Raw genomic sequence first — 14,117 nt, 5'->3', positions numbered from 1 at the left:
CCACCTCAGGCGTCGTGATAACACTTAATCCCTGAGACTAGGTAAGCCGATTTCAATCACATTTCAAGCCATTTTTTAAATAAGTAATCAAAACTACCAGTGGAAACAAATATGAAAATCTCCCAAGACTGGTAATACTGAGTCACGAACTCTAACTGAATACATGAAATATCTCAAGGATCGAATACACAATACTGTCTGAATAATAATTAACAGTACAATAAAATGGAAAGACTCCAAGGAACTGCGATGACCAAGCAGCTCTAGCTTGAATCCTTGCGATCACACTTTAATTCTGTCCGAATCCGATATCTCCTATATCTGGCTCTGCACAAAAATGTGCAAAAGTGTAGTATGAGTACACCACGGTCGGTACCCAGTAAGTATCAAGACTAACCTCAGTAGAGTAGAGGCGAGGTACAATCAAGACACTCACTAGTCTAATAACTTGTGCAATATAGTATACAAAATAATAGGAAACAAATAACAACAAGGGCAACACAAGACAACCAGTGATATGCACAACAGGGCAAGAAGAACACCATTAATATTGCTCAATAAATAATAATTACAAATACACCCAATTAAATCAAGCCCTTCAAATATAAATCTTTCGCGTATATGCTTCTCAAATAATACTCTTCGGGATATAATACCATTTAACAAATATATCTCGAATATACTCCCTTCAAATAAATACCTTTCAAATATAATTCTTGCAAATAAATCTTTTTCAAATATAATTCCTTCAATAAATATCTTTCAAATAAATTTCCTTCAAATATATATATCTTTCGAATAAAATTCTTTCAAATAAATATCTTTCGAATAAAATATCTTCCGAATAAAATTCTTTCAAATAAATATCTTTCGAATAAAAGTCACCATGTGACACCTTATTTTAAAAATCATAAAGTACGGGTCTGAGCCCAATTTCATATTCTACGGCACCTCGTGCCAATTTCTCTATCACAACCGCACGGACAACTCACGTGCTAAATATCATTATCATTTAACCACAGCACCTCATGCCCACATTTCATATCACAACTGCACGGATAATTCACGTGCCAATATCCTCATTATTTACTCACGGCACCTCGTGCCCACATTTCATTTTATAATCCACCTGGCAATAGCCACAGGCTTCCAATTTCAAAATAAATCAGATTGTTATCAATTTACCAACAACAAGACAAATTGCACAATGTATATAAATAAACACAAGAAAAATCACAACATCACATGAAAATCACCAACACAATAACTCCACATCATCACAAATCATCTCTGACAATAGCCACCCTTATCTCTCATATAGCAACCCTTATCACTCCTAATAACCTCCCTTATCCCTCCGCCCTGACATTATCAATAGGCATCTTTATCGCTCATATAGCCACCATTATCTCTCCTATAGCCACTCTTATCACTCCGCCTAGATAATATTTCAACACACATAACAACAGTGAAATGTCACCCTTATACCCACATAATATCAACAGTGGAATACCCCCCTTATATCCTCAAAATAACAACTCACACAATACAATAATTTACACAGAAAATTATCACGGCAACATAACAAAATCAATTCATATCACAATTTGTCCAATGGCCACAACCAATTCCAAAGAATACAACAAATCAATTAATTTCAAAACAAATAGCCGAAGGCTCCACACAATGTGTATAAGACCTCAAAAACAATCAACATAGATAGAACCTACTCAGCATAGGGAAACACCTTCATTAATCCACATTCTCAATAATTATATAAACACCTCTTTTTAAGCTCATTTAATTAATTATTTGCAGAGAAAAAATCTATAATGAGATTAAATTCCAAGAAATATCAAACCAACAAACACACAGAATTACATAAATATTCAAATAACAATCACATCAAATTATCATAAAAAATAAATTCAACAAACAAAGATTTAGGCATAGCAAATAGATGATTTAATAAATGCCAACGATTATCCAATTTACTACACAATAATGCCTAAGGCTTTAACCCAATAAAATTTGCATATATAAGCCCGAGTACGTACTCGTCACATCGCATACACGGCTTTTCACATTTCACAAATGGCACATAAGACTCGATGCCTAAGGGGTAATTCCCCCACTCGAGGTTAGGCATGATACTTACCTTTTTGAAGTTATGCCGATATTCCAAAATTGCCTTCTTGCTTGAATTGACCTCCGGACCGCTCAAATCTATCCAAACTAATTGTATAACTTTATTAAAATTCATCGAAAAAAATTCCGGATAATAATACGTCGACTTAAAAATTTATTCCAAAAAGTCAACAAAAGTCAACGCGGGACTCGCCTCTCGGAACCCGATAAATTTTATGATACGCGAATATTCATTTCGATACGAGTTCAACCATACCAATTTTATCAAATTTTCTATAACAAATCGACCTTCAAATCTTAAATTTGCGTTTTTGGAAGATTTTGCAAAAAAACTTGATTTCTTCCGTTTAAATCCGAATCAAACAATGAATATAATCATAGATTCATAAAATATAATCACTTTAGGATATAGAACACTTACCCAAGTCAAAGTCTTAAAGAACTCCTCCAAAATCGCCCAAAAATCGAGCTCTAAAATCTCAAATCGAAAAATGGCGAAATGATCAATTTTGGTCCTTAATGCTTCTGTCCAGTTTCGCACCTGCGGGCAAAATGCCGCATCTGCGCACTCGCTTTTGCGAGCAAATTCTCGCTTCTGCGACGTCCACTGGCCACTGCCCTTTCGCACCTGCGGAAGAGCTTTCGCTTCTGCGATCACGCAGGTGCGGAAAATGCATCGCGCTTGCGACCTCTGCCCATTCTAGACCAGACCGCATCTGCAAGCTTCATCTCGCTTCTGCGATGGTCGCACCTGCACCCAAACTTCCGCAGGTGCGATTCCAACAGCTGCTGCCATTTTCCAGTAGCTTCCTTCAAGTCCAATTTGCTCCGTTAACCTTCCGGAATTCACCCGAGGCCCTCGGGACTTTAACCAAATATACCAACATATCTCAAAATACAATACGAACTTAGTCGAGGCTTCAAACCACGTCAAACAACGCCGAAATTACGGATCGCACGTCGAATCGAATTATGAGTTTTCAAATCTTCCAATTTCTATATTTGCTATGAAACGTATCAAATCAATCGGGAATGACTTCAAATTTTGTACACAAGTCATAAATGACGTAATGGAGCTATTCAAATTTTCGAAATTGAAATCCGACCTTATTATAAAAAATTTCACCTTTGGTCGAACTTTCCAAAATCTTCTGTCATGACCTGAATTTCCCACCTTCGGACCATGATGGCGCCTAATATTTCACTTGCTAGGCAAGCCAACGTTAGAATAATATTAATAGATTTTTAAACAATCTTTACATTATTAATAATCAAGGAAACAAAAGCGGAAGCAAAGATTAAAATATAGTAAAATAATCCAAAAATGCAACAATGTCTAAATACCATCCTAGAATTGGTGTCACAAGTGCACGAGCTTCTAGAATAAATATAAATAAAGGTCTGAATAAAGTAAAGCTGTCTGGAAATAAATACACAGCCAAATTAAAATAGACGGGGACTTCAGAGCTGCGGGCGTCATGCAGTTATACCTCAAGTCTCCTCTGGTCGCTGAAATCCGAGCAAGTCTATGGTATGCCGCTGGGACCAACTCCAAAATCTGCACAAGAAGTGCATAGTGTAGTATCAGTACAACCGACCCCATGTACTGGTAAGTGTTGAGCCTAACCTCGACGAAGTAGTGACGAGGCTAAGGCGGTTCACTTACATTAATCTGTACGCAATATTAGTAACAACAACAATAAGAAGAATAAATCAGGTAATTCATTTATAATAATTGAAGGCAAGTCAGCAGTCATAACCAATTATCACTTCCATAATTTATGTTGCAGCGTGCAACCCGCTCTCACAATATATCCACATTCAATTCTATTGCGGCGTGCAACCCGATCCTCCAATATTAACTTTTTAACAAGTCTGTTGCGGCGTGCAACCCGATCCTCCACTATTGATTTTTAATATGTCTGTTGCGGCGTGCAACCCGATCCTTCAATATTGAATTTTAATAAGTCTGTTGTGGCGTGCAACCCGATCCTCCAATATTGACTTTTAATAAGTCTGTTGCGGCGTGTAACCCGATCCTCCAATATATTCATTATAATCAATCATGTTGCGGCGTGCAACCCGCTCCTCCAACATTTTCATTTATCAATTCTTATAGAAGAAATTTTTCCAATAAATGTAACAATTAATATAAAATTACGAGACAACAAGCATACAATAATTATAGTTTAATTATGAAGCAAACAATGACAAATAGCAAATTATTATGGAAATCAGGGAGCAAATAGGCAGTTTAATATTTATTATGCTAAATGTCAAATAACAATTAAGGCGCATAATTCAAATAGCATGTAACAATTAATGCAGGAATTCAAGAATTTATATTTGCAAAGAATAAGAGAGAAATAATTATTATAATAATTAATTTATGATTAAAAATAATTTATGATTTTTCAAGTAAGCAGGCAAACAATTAATTTGACAACGTATAGACACTTGTCACCTCGCCTATACTTTGTTTACATGCAATTCACATAACAAATAATTTAAGGGTTCTATTCCCTCAAATCAAGGTTAACCCCGACACTTACCTGGCTTTGCAAATTCCAATCAATTATTCAACCACAACTTTTTCTTTTAAATTTATCTCCGAAAGTTTCAAATCTATTCACAAACAATTTGATATATTCAATACGAATCATAGAAATTAATTCCATATGAATTTACAAATTTTTCGGATAAAAATCCGAAATTCATTAAAATATTCGGCAGTGGGACCCACATCTCAAATTTTGGAAAAACTCGCGAAATCCGAACACCCGTTTCGATACGAGTTCAACCATACCAAATTTGTCCAATTCTGATATCAAATGGACCTTCAAATCTTAAATTTTTATTTTTGGAAAGTTTTACAAAAATTCCAATTTCATCCATCTAAATTCGAAATGAATGATGAATATAGACATGGATTTGTGAAATATAATCACTTTATGATAAAGAATACTTACCCAGTTGAAAGTCGTAAAAATCCCCCTTGAAATCACCCAAATCCGAGACTTAAAACTCAAAAATGAGTAAAAATGGCTTAGACCCGATTTTATGTATTCTGCCCAGCATTTTCGAATCTGCGGTACCTGGGCTCGCACATGCGAGCTCGCATCTGCGAAAAGGGGCTGCCAGGCGAGTTCCGCATCTGCGGACAAAATGCCGCACCTGCGACGTCCGCTTCTGTGCACAAGGGCCGCACCTGTGAAGGCCGCATCTGCGATGAAAGTCTCACTTCTGCGAGCTCGCACCTGCGGTCAAAATTTCGCAGGTGCGATTACACCAGAACTCAAAATTTCAGATTTTGCTTAAGTCCAATTTTTGTTCCGATTTCGATCCGTTTCACTCTCGGGGTACTCGGGACCCCGCTCAAATATACCAACAAAGTCCCGTAGCATAATAAGAACTGACTCGGGGTATAAAATCACGTCAAACAACACTGAAATTATAATTCACACCCCGATTCGAACTTTGAGTTTTAAACTTTTAATTTGTAAAGCTCGTGCCAAAACATATTAAATGAATCCGGAATGATTTTAAATTTGGCACACAAGTCATAAATGACATAACGGAGCAGTTCAAAATTCCAGAATTGGATTCTGGCTCCGATATCAAAAAGTCAACCTCGTGGTCAAACTTGGAATATTTAGCCTTTAAATTGCTAGTTCCGTTAAATGGTCATAACTTGAGCTAGCGACCTCCAAATTAAATTTCGGGCATACGCCCAAGTCCCAAATCACGATACGGAGCTATCAAAACTGTCAAAACACTGATCTGGGTCCCTTTGCTTAAAACGTTGACGAAAGTCAACTCACTTGAATTTTACAGCTCTATTTCACATTTTAATTCATTTTTCACATGAAAACTTTCCAGAAAATTTTACAGAATGCGCACGCAAGTCGAGGGATGATAAATGGTACTTTTAGAGGTCTTAGAATACAGAATTACTTATTAAATTTAAAGATGATATTTTGGGTCATCACATCTTCTATTTTCCAACTTTTGTCTAAATGCGTCGAATTGTCCTACGGACTTCCAAATTCAAATCCGGACACACGCCTAAGTCCGGAATCACCATACGAAGCTATTGACATCATCAAAGTTCTATTCCGAGGTCGTTTGCTCAAAAATCAACTCTCTGGTTAACTCTTTCCATTTAAGCTTCTAAATAAGAATTGTTCTTCCAATTTAATTCCGAATATTCTGAAAATCAAACTCGACCACACCCGCGGGTCATAATACATATTACGAAACTTCTCGAGACCTTAAGTCACGGAACGGGGCATTAATTCTTAAAACGACAAGTCGAGTCGTTACATTCTCCCTCTCTTAAACATACATTCGTCCTCGAACGTGCTAAAAATCTTTCTGATGACCATTAATTTACTAATTGCATTAGTTCATACTCACGGGCGATTCTACGTCACTGTAAATTTAACAGGGGTCCGACAACATCATCTCAGTAGAGATTATTTCTTTTATTCACACTTATAAGTCTTTAAGCCAATTCCTTAACACTCCAAATAAATTTTGAATTCTTGACATCAACACACAGTATTAGTCTTAACCGGCTGTAGCAATTCGTGCCTACGCACACATCATACTTATGTCCATAACCACATCTTTGGTCGTAATAGTTGTTTATAATTAATTTCCAGCATCTTCAATTGTTCTCATATTCACCAAAATCTCATTCCAACTTTTTCGTAACACTAACAGCAACACGCGAGGCATGAATACCTCATAATTATTTATCCGAATTAACGAGTCACATTTAACGCCACCTAGGCACTCACCTTATAGGCTAAAATTCGATATTTACAACACGAATATGGCTAAATATGCACAAAAAATATACAAGAATTATCAAATAGGCCTAACAAGCATGACTCCCTATTTATACTATAGTACAAATTTAATTTCAAAAAGGGAGAATTTAAACTCATAAAATTTTTACCACAAGGACCTCGTCCTTATATAACTCCCATCGCGGCTCGTAGCCTAGTTTAAATATTTCACATCATATAAAAATGCGAGGATCTCGTCCTCAACTCCGAATCACAAGTATTTTGCATATTGTGCCAACTGAAATTTTATATTTCCTTTCTTTCTTCTTTTCAATAAATTTCGTAAACAGTTTTCATAACACATAATGAACCCTCATACCGGTAGGGTATATAATTCATAAGATTGAATTCAATTATTCTGAAATCACATAAAAACCCACTGTAGCGAGTAATAAAAAGTCACGTTTGGACTTATAGCCCTCAATGGTATACAAAAATAAAAATGATAGACACGGGCTAACATCATCAAACCTCCCAACATGGATTAAACATGTAAGTAGGTCACAAAATTACGAAGCTCACCCATAAGCGGAGCATAATAGGAGGACTCACCTCAAAATTCAGAACCGAATCAAATTAATAAATATATCCTTTTATAACATATCAGGATTATACATGTAACGACACCATCTGGTGTAGTGGCCTCAACCACACCATAACAAATATATCAACGAGCTGGGCCTAGTATCACCACACTCATAACAACCCCTCTGAGGTCACGGTTGCTCGTACTGAGTCTGTGCCGGATAACTAGAATAACCATTGTAAGAATTTAGTATTGGTGGTGCACTATAAGAACTTACTGTAGCACCACGAGTATTCTGATGCGCAGACTAAGCTGGTCGACTGCTCGAGCCTCCGCCATAATAGGTTATAGCTGTCACGACCCAAAATCCAACTAGTCGTGATGACACCTAACCCATCCCGTTAGGTAAGCCAATTTCCAACTAACCAATTTCAATAATAATTATTAAAGCAATTTAAATGAATAAAGATCCTGATCTTATACAATCCCAAGAACTAGTAGTACAAATCATGAGCTTCTAAGAATAAAGTATACAACGCGGAAATGAAATAAATACATAGTATGTTTGAATAATATATAAATAGAGCTTTTATAAATCTAAGGCTACCCTGAACAAGAGGCAGCTACAACATGAGCACTAGTACATCTTCAAATCCCGCAACCATCGAGCACAACAACAACAGCAGCCAACATCTGCACGCAATGTGCAGAAGTGTAGTATCAGTACAACCGACCCCATGTACTGAGTAAGTAACAAATCTAGCCGTAGGTTGAAAGTAGTGACGAGCTTCCACCAAGGTCGGGTCCCAAACCAATAATCTACAACAATCCATGACAACATAAAGCAAATAATACCAGAAGTAACTCAGAGATAAAATACTCAACCCAAATAATGATTTCAAAAATAGTAGTTCTTTGTTTCAAATACATCAGTGAAAACCCAAATCGTTTGCCGAAGTTGCCAATAATATGAATAGTTTGAAAACAATAAATTTCTCCAAAAATCTTTTCAATAATAGATAATATGTTTCATTTTCCTTCCGGATAACTCGTGTAAAACAAATGCATCACTATGCCCATCTGTCAAAATATGTGAGAAATCATGAATGATGTGATGTTGTACAACATGAGGAAAAATACATCTCTATGCATGTATGTCATGTGTGGATGCCAATGCGATGCAACTTAGTGATAAAATCATAAACAACCCCTCGGGCAGAACATCACTCATATACAGCCCCTCGGGCGAACCTCACAGTCACCCGTGCCACTCGGGCATACCTCACAATTACTCTTGCCACTCGGGCATACCTCACAATCACTCTTACCACTCGGGCATACCTCGCAATCACTCATGCCTCCCAGTCACTCAGCACTCGGCACTCGCACTTAGTAGGTACATGCGCTCATTGGGGTTATGTACAGACTCCGGAGGGGCTCCTTCAGCCCAAACGCTATAATCTGCACGGACAACTCACGTGCTATAATAATAAAGTATGCTGCAGGCGGGCAACTCCGATCCACACTCATCCTCACAATCAGGCCCTCAGCCGATATCAAACATGCTGCGGCATGTAGCCCGATCCCATAAATATGCAACATGCTACGGCGTGCAGCCCGATCCCATAAATATCCTCACAAATCAGGCCCTCGGCCTCACTCAGTCATCAATCTCTCCAGTCTCCCGGGCTCACAATGTCATGAAAAATAGCCCAAAATGATGATATGATGTGTCAATAAATAACAACAGAGACTAAGATATGATATGCAATGAAATGAATAAGACTAAGTATGAATTTTCAATTTAACACAATAATTCACAGCAATATGACCTCTGTGGGTCCCAATAATACTGGCACATAGCCTCAACATGATTTTTAATGTGCTTTTCAGCTCAATTTCTTTAACACATAAAACCGCATGAAAAATGCCAAGATTATTTAAATATAAAATTTCACAGAAACAATTATGTCACAATTTTTATAGTGCACGCCCACACGCCAGTCACCTAGCATGTGCGTCACCTCCCAACAAATCACAAAATACATATATTCAGGGTTCATACCCTCAACTCCAAGATTAAAAGAGTTATTTACCTCGAACATACCAAATCCAATGTCGAGCAAGCTAAGCAATGCTCTAGAAATTCCATTTTGTGCATATCCACTTCCAAACGGCTCGAATCTAGTAACAATTAATTTGATTCAGCCCACAAAATTTATAGGAATTAATTCCATATCAAAATACTAATATTTTCCAAAAATCCGAAATTGCGCCCAAAATATCCGTGGGGCCCACATCTCAAAATCCGACGAAACTCACAAAATACGACAACCCATCCAATTACAAGTTCAACCATACTAATTTCACTTAAATCCGACTCCAAATCGATATTCAAACTTGAAAAATTCGTTTTGTGACATTATAGAAATTTCCTTCTATTTCTCTTGAAGATTCAATAATCTTACACCAAAAATGAAGATTAATTCATGGAATATAATCACAAGGGAGTTAAGAACACTTACCCCAAGTTGTGAGGAAAATTTTCTCTCCAAAATCGCCCAAACCGAGCTCCAAAATGTCCAAAATGAGAAAAAATCTCGGAACCCTCGTTTTAAACACTGCCCAGGCATTTCCGCACCTGCGGTGCCTGGGCTGGCACCTGTGCATCCGCATTTGCTGAACAAATTGCGCGCCTGCGGACAATGCCAACCTTTCAAAACCTCGCATCTGCGGCGCCCTTATCGCATCTGCGGGCTAGCAGATGCGCAAACCTTCGCACCTGCGTTCGCCCCAGGCCAACCCCAGTCCGCATCTGTGCCAACACCTTCGCACATGCGAGCACTGCCCATTCCCACTCTTGGCAGCTTCTGCGGCTTATTTCACGCACATGCGACTTCGCACCTGCGATCAAAATCTTCGCAGGTGCGATCACACTAGTAGGCAGCAGTTCTAGCATTTCCTTATGTCCAAATTTGATCTGTTAACCGTCCGAAACTCACCCGAGGCCCCCCGAGACCTCAACCAATTGTATCAACAAGTCCCATAACATAACACGGACCTACTCGAGGCCTCAAATCACACCTAACAACATCGAAATGATGAATTACTCCTCAATTCAAAATTAACGAACTTTAAACTTTCAAATTCTACATCTTGTACCGAAACACATCAAATCAATCCGGAATGACTTCAAATTTTGTGCACAAGTCACCTTTCACATTACGGACCTATTCCAATTTCGAGAATCGGATTTCGACCTCGATATCAAAAAATCAACCCCCCGGTCAAACTTCCCAAAAATTTATTTTTCAGCATTTCAAGCCTAATTCTATTACGTACCTCAAAAAAAGTTTCCGGACACGCTTCTAAGTCCAAAATCACCATACGGAGCTATTGGAATTATTAAAACTCCATTCCGGGGTCGTTTACACATAAGTCAACATCCGGTCACTATTTTAACTTAAGCTTTAAACCTTGAAACTAAGTGTTCCAATTCATTCCAAAACCTCACCGGACCCGAACCATTTACCCCGGTATCACAAAATAACTGTTAGTACAATTTGAGCAGTAAAGGGGGAAGCGGGGTTATAATACTCAAAATGACCGGTCGGGTCGTTACATTCTCCCCGACTTAAACATACGTTCGTCCTCGAACGTGCCAAGAGTTATTTCTAAGCCATCAAATCACTGTTCCATCTTATCACGCACGTACCCGGGGGTGAATCCACGTCACCCTATTCCATATGAGCTTGACAACACAATACAACTGAAAATCCTTAATTTAACCTTAGCCCAAAAACCTTGGAATTTAATTTCCAACCTTTAGAATTTCTTTCAAGACACGAATCTTACATTTACACACTGTATGAGTTTGAACAAGCTGTATCAAGCTATAACCATAACCACGGATATAATCAACCAATATATTACACAACTCGTATGCTCGTAGCACCATTCCTGATCGCAATGACTATTCCAAAACCAACCGCATACTAGTATTAAACCCATATCAAACCAAACCTCATCCCAAAAACATTGTACACTGTCGATAATAAAGGAAACGCGCGAAATTTCATGACCACTTACCAGATAACAAGTCACAGAGCCCTCTCGCCCCAACCAGAACCATAATCCCTTTCTAAGCCGACTTTCAATATTATACTCCCGAATATACCAAAATCAAACTTGATAGTACCCATTCTAGTTCCAATGACCTTATATTACTAAACACAATTGTTCTGTAGACATGCCTCACCAATATAACTCAGAGCCACAACTCGTGCCATCCGTGCACTAATACGCAACAATTCAAATGTACCGAGTTATGGAAAATGACTCAAATGAGAGAACTGCCGCGCCAGATTAACAAGTACCTCTACAACGAAACGCTGAAAATGCATCATACACCGTAGAACCATCACCCGATTCTAACACGAGGTTCATGTTATATACTCCAAGCCACCCTGCTCCAAATTAATAACGACGGAGAGGCAAATAACAAAAATACCACACAAAACCTGAAAGGACATAACCATTATGCTATCGATTATACAATACCCAAGTACTCATCAAACTCAAATTCCGCTATAAAGCTCAAATAGAACCGCACCATCTGTGCACATAACCAATGAATCACAACTTCTCGTAGCATAAAGGAGTAACTCACAGATCATTTGAGACCACGAATAAGTTCAACCTCAACCAAATGACACATCCCTCAATATTAGTAGCATGGAGCCAATCATTCCGGCTCGGTGTAAAATATACATCTTAATTGGGCCTACCTATGAACTCCCAAATCAACTTGGGTTATCCACAAATAGATAAACATCCCTCCGAAAATCCATAATGACTGGATCATAACACATTTCATCATCCGGTTAGCTCCGGCCACAACTTCACGGTCCACAACCATGAAGCAATCTCCTCTTGGGAACTCCCAATCTCCAAATCCATAGAACACGCAAATCACCATATTTGATTCCATCTCCACCACCCAAATGCCTTACACCTATCTTATACACGATCATCCCACGAGAAATACTTTGAAAGTTCTTCTGTACCACTTGATAAAATTTGAATATCAGCAGTCTATCAACCATATGAGTACCGCAATACTAATTTATACATCCGTAAGTCAAAATACAATGCGCCTTCTGAAGTCCGCCCCTTTTCTCATACAACACCAAGTAGTAATAGTATTCATCTAGTTATTTGAAACCGTCCATGTTGTCTAACATTCGTTACCTTCTCTTCAAGACTGTACTGCCACCTTGTACATGAAAATCTAGCTTTCGTACAACACATAACATCTATCTTGCCATCATGGGAAAAGCACAAGAATTTTATTATCAACTTTGAGACACCAATAATTTACATACCATTTTAGTTAGAAACCTTTCTCTTGCTTCTTTCCAGGAGGAAATCACAATACACAACATGTTCTACACACCGGTAGAAACTATCAAGAAAACTTTGGAATCTATTTGCACATAATCAAGCCCTTAAAACTAAATTCCTCTAACTCGACTAAGCCACACAGGTCGCCAAGTCCAGGTGTATAGCCACAAAGCACCTGTAGAAAAATCCCCACATCATAAGCACCCAAAGAACCGATCATATCCATTACCATACTGATCCAACATACTACCCGTTTGTCTTATTTTCTCCGAGTTTCTTCCGAATCTGTCTTCAGATTAATACTTCTCCTTGCTAAAATGCCACGATATTTAGCCACAGCTCACCCTACAAATCTTAGTATAGAACCACAATACCTTACGGCCCATAAGCAACTGTATTCTTCTTAAGCACCTTCAAAAATACCACATTATAACACTCACTCTGAGAATACCTTATGTGAATTTTAAATTGTTCTTCTTACCTTCCTTATACAAAAATATAGAATCTATAGTCATATAGAATTTCCACAAGTCCAGGCACCATCAAACGTAAATCTCGGATTTTATCCATCCACAAGTCCGGAGAAATTCTCAATTGCTATATAAAATTCTCAAACCCACAAGAATATTTCTCGGGAGTCACCCACTTTGCTCAAATCTAATTGCACCGCCCAAATGGGTCAAAAGACACATGCCCCATTAGCACCACAACACTCAAAGAAGTAATTCTACTCCAATACCCCCAATCAAATTCATACTCCGTGCATACTACATATTTTGAAAATAACAACTCACTCAGCCCATGATTTTTACATACTCATAAAGTACAATATAAACCGTATCTAAGAATTCGTTTACTCAAGTCATTCTCGAAGTCCATCTCTGCAAGTCATAACTAATCCACAAGTATGCCTCAGACCAAAACTAAAATTTAATATATAACCATCAAATTAAGCCGTCTGCAGCAGGCACCCCCACTTGGATCAAAGCCATAAATTTAATCACTCCATAACTCACAATACCAATACTATATTACTGTCATAATGCCACAGTTAGTTCAACAAAGCTTCTTCTCAAACTCATGTAATGCCAACCGTAAAAATACCCCAAATCATCCGCTAAGCTTGCAATCCTTCTCTTGACACTCAAATCAACTTTCTCAGCCAGATTCAAATTCAACTCTCCACA

The sequence above is a fragment of the Nicotiana tomentosiformis genome, chromosome 9 (genome assembly GCF_000390325.3).
Source record: "Nicotiana tomentosiformis chromosome 9, ASM39032v3, whole genome shotgun sequence".
NCBI classification, from domain to species: Eukaryota; Viridiplantae; Streptophyta; class Magnoliopsida; order Solanales; family Solanaceae; genus Nicotiana; species Nicotiana tomentosiformis.
This window is presented reverse-complemented; position numbering follows the sequence as displayed.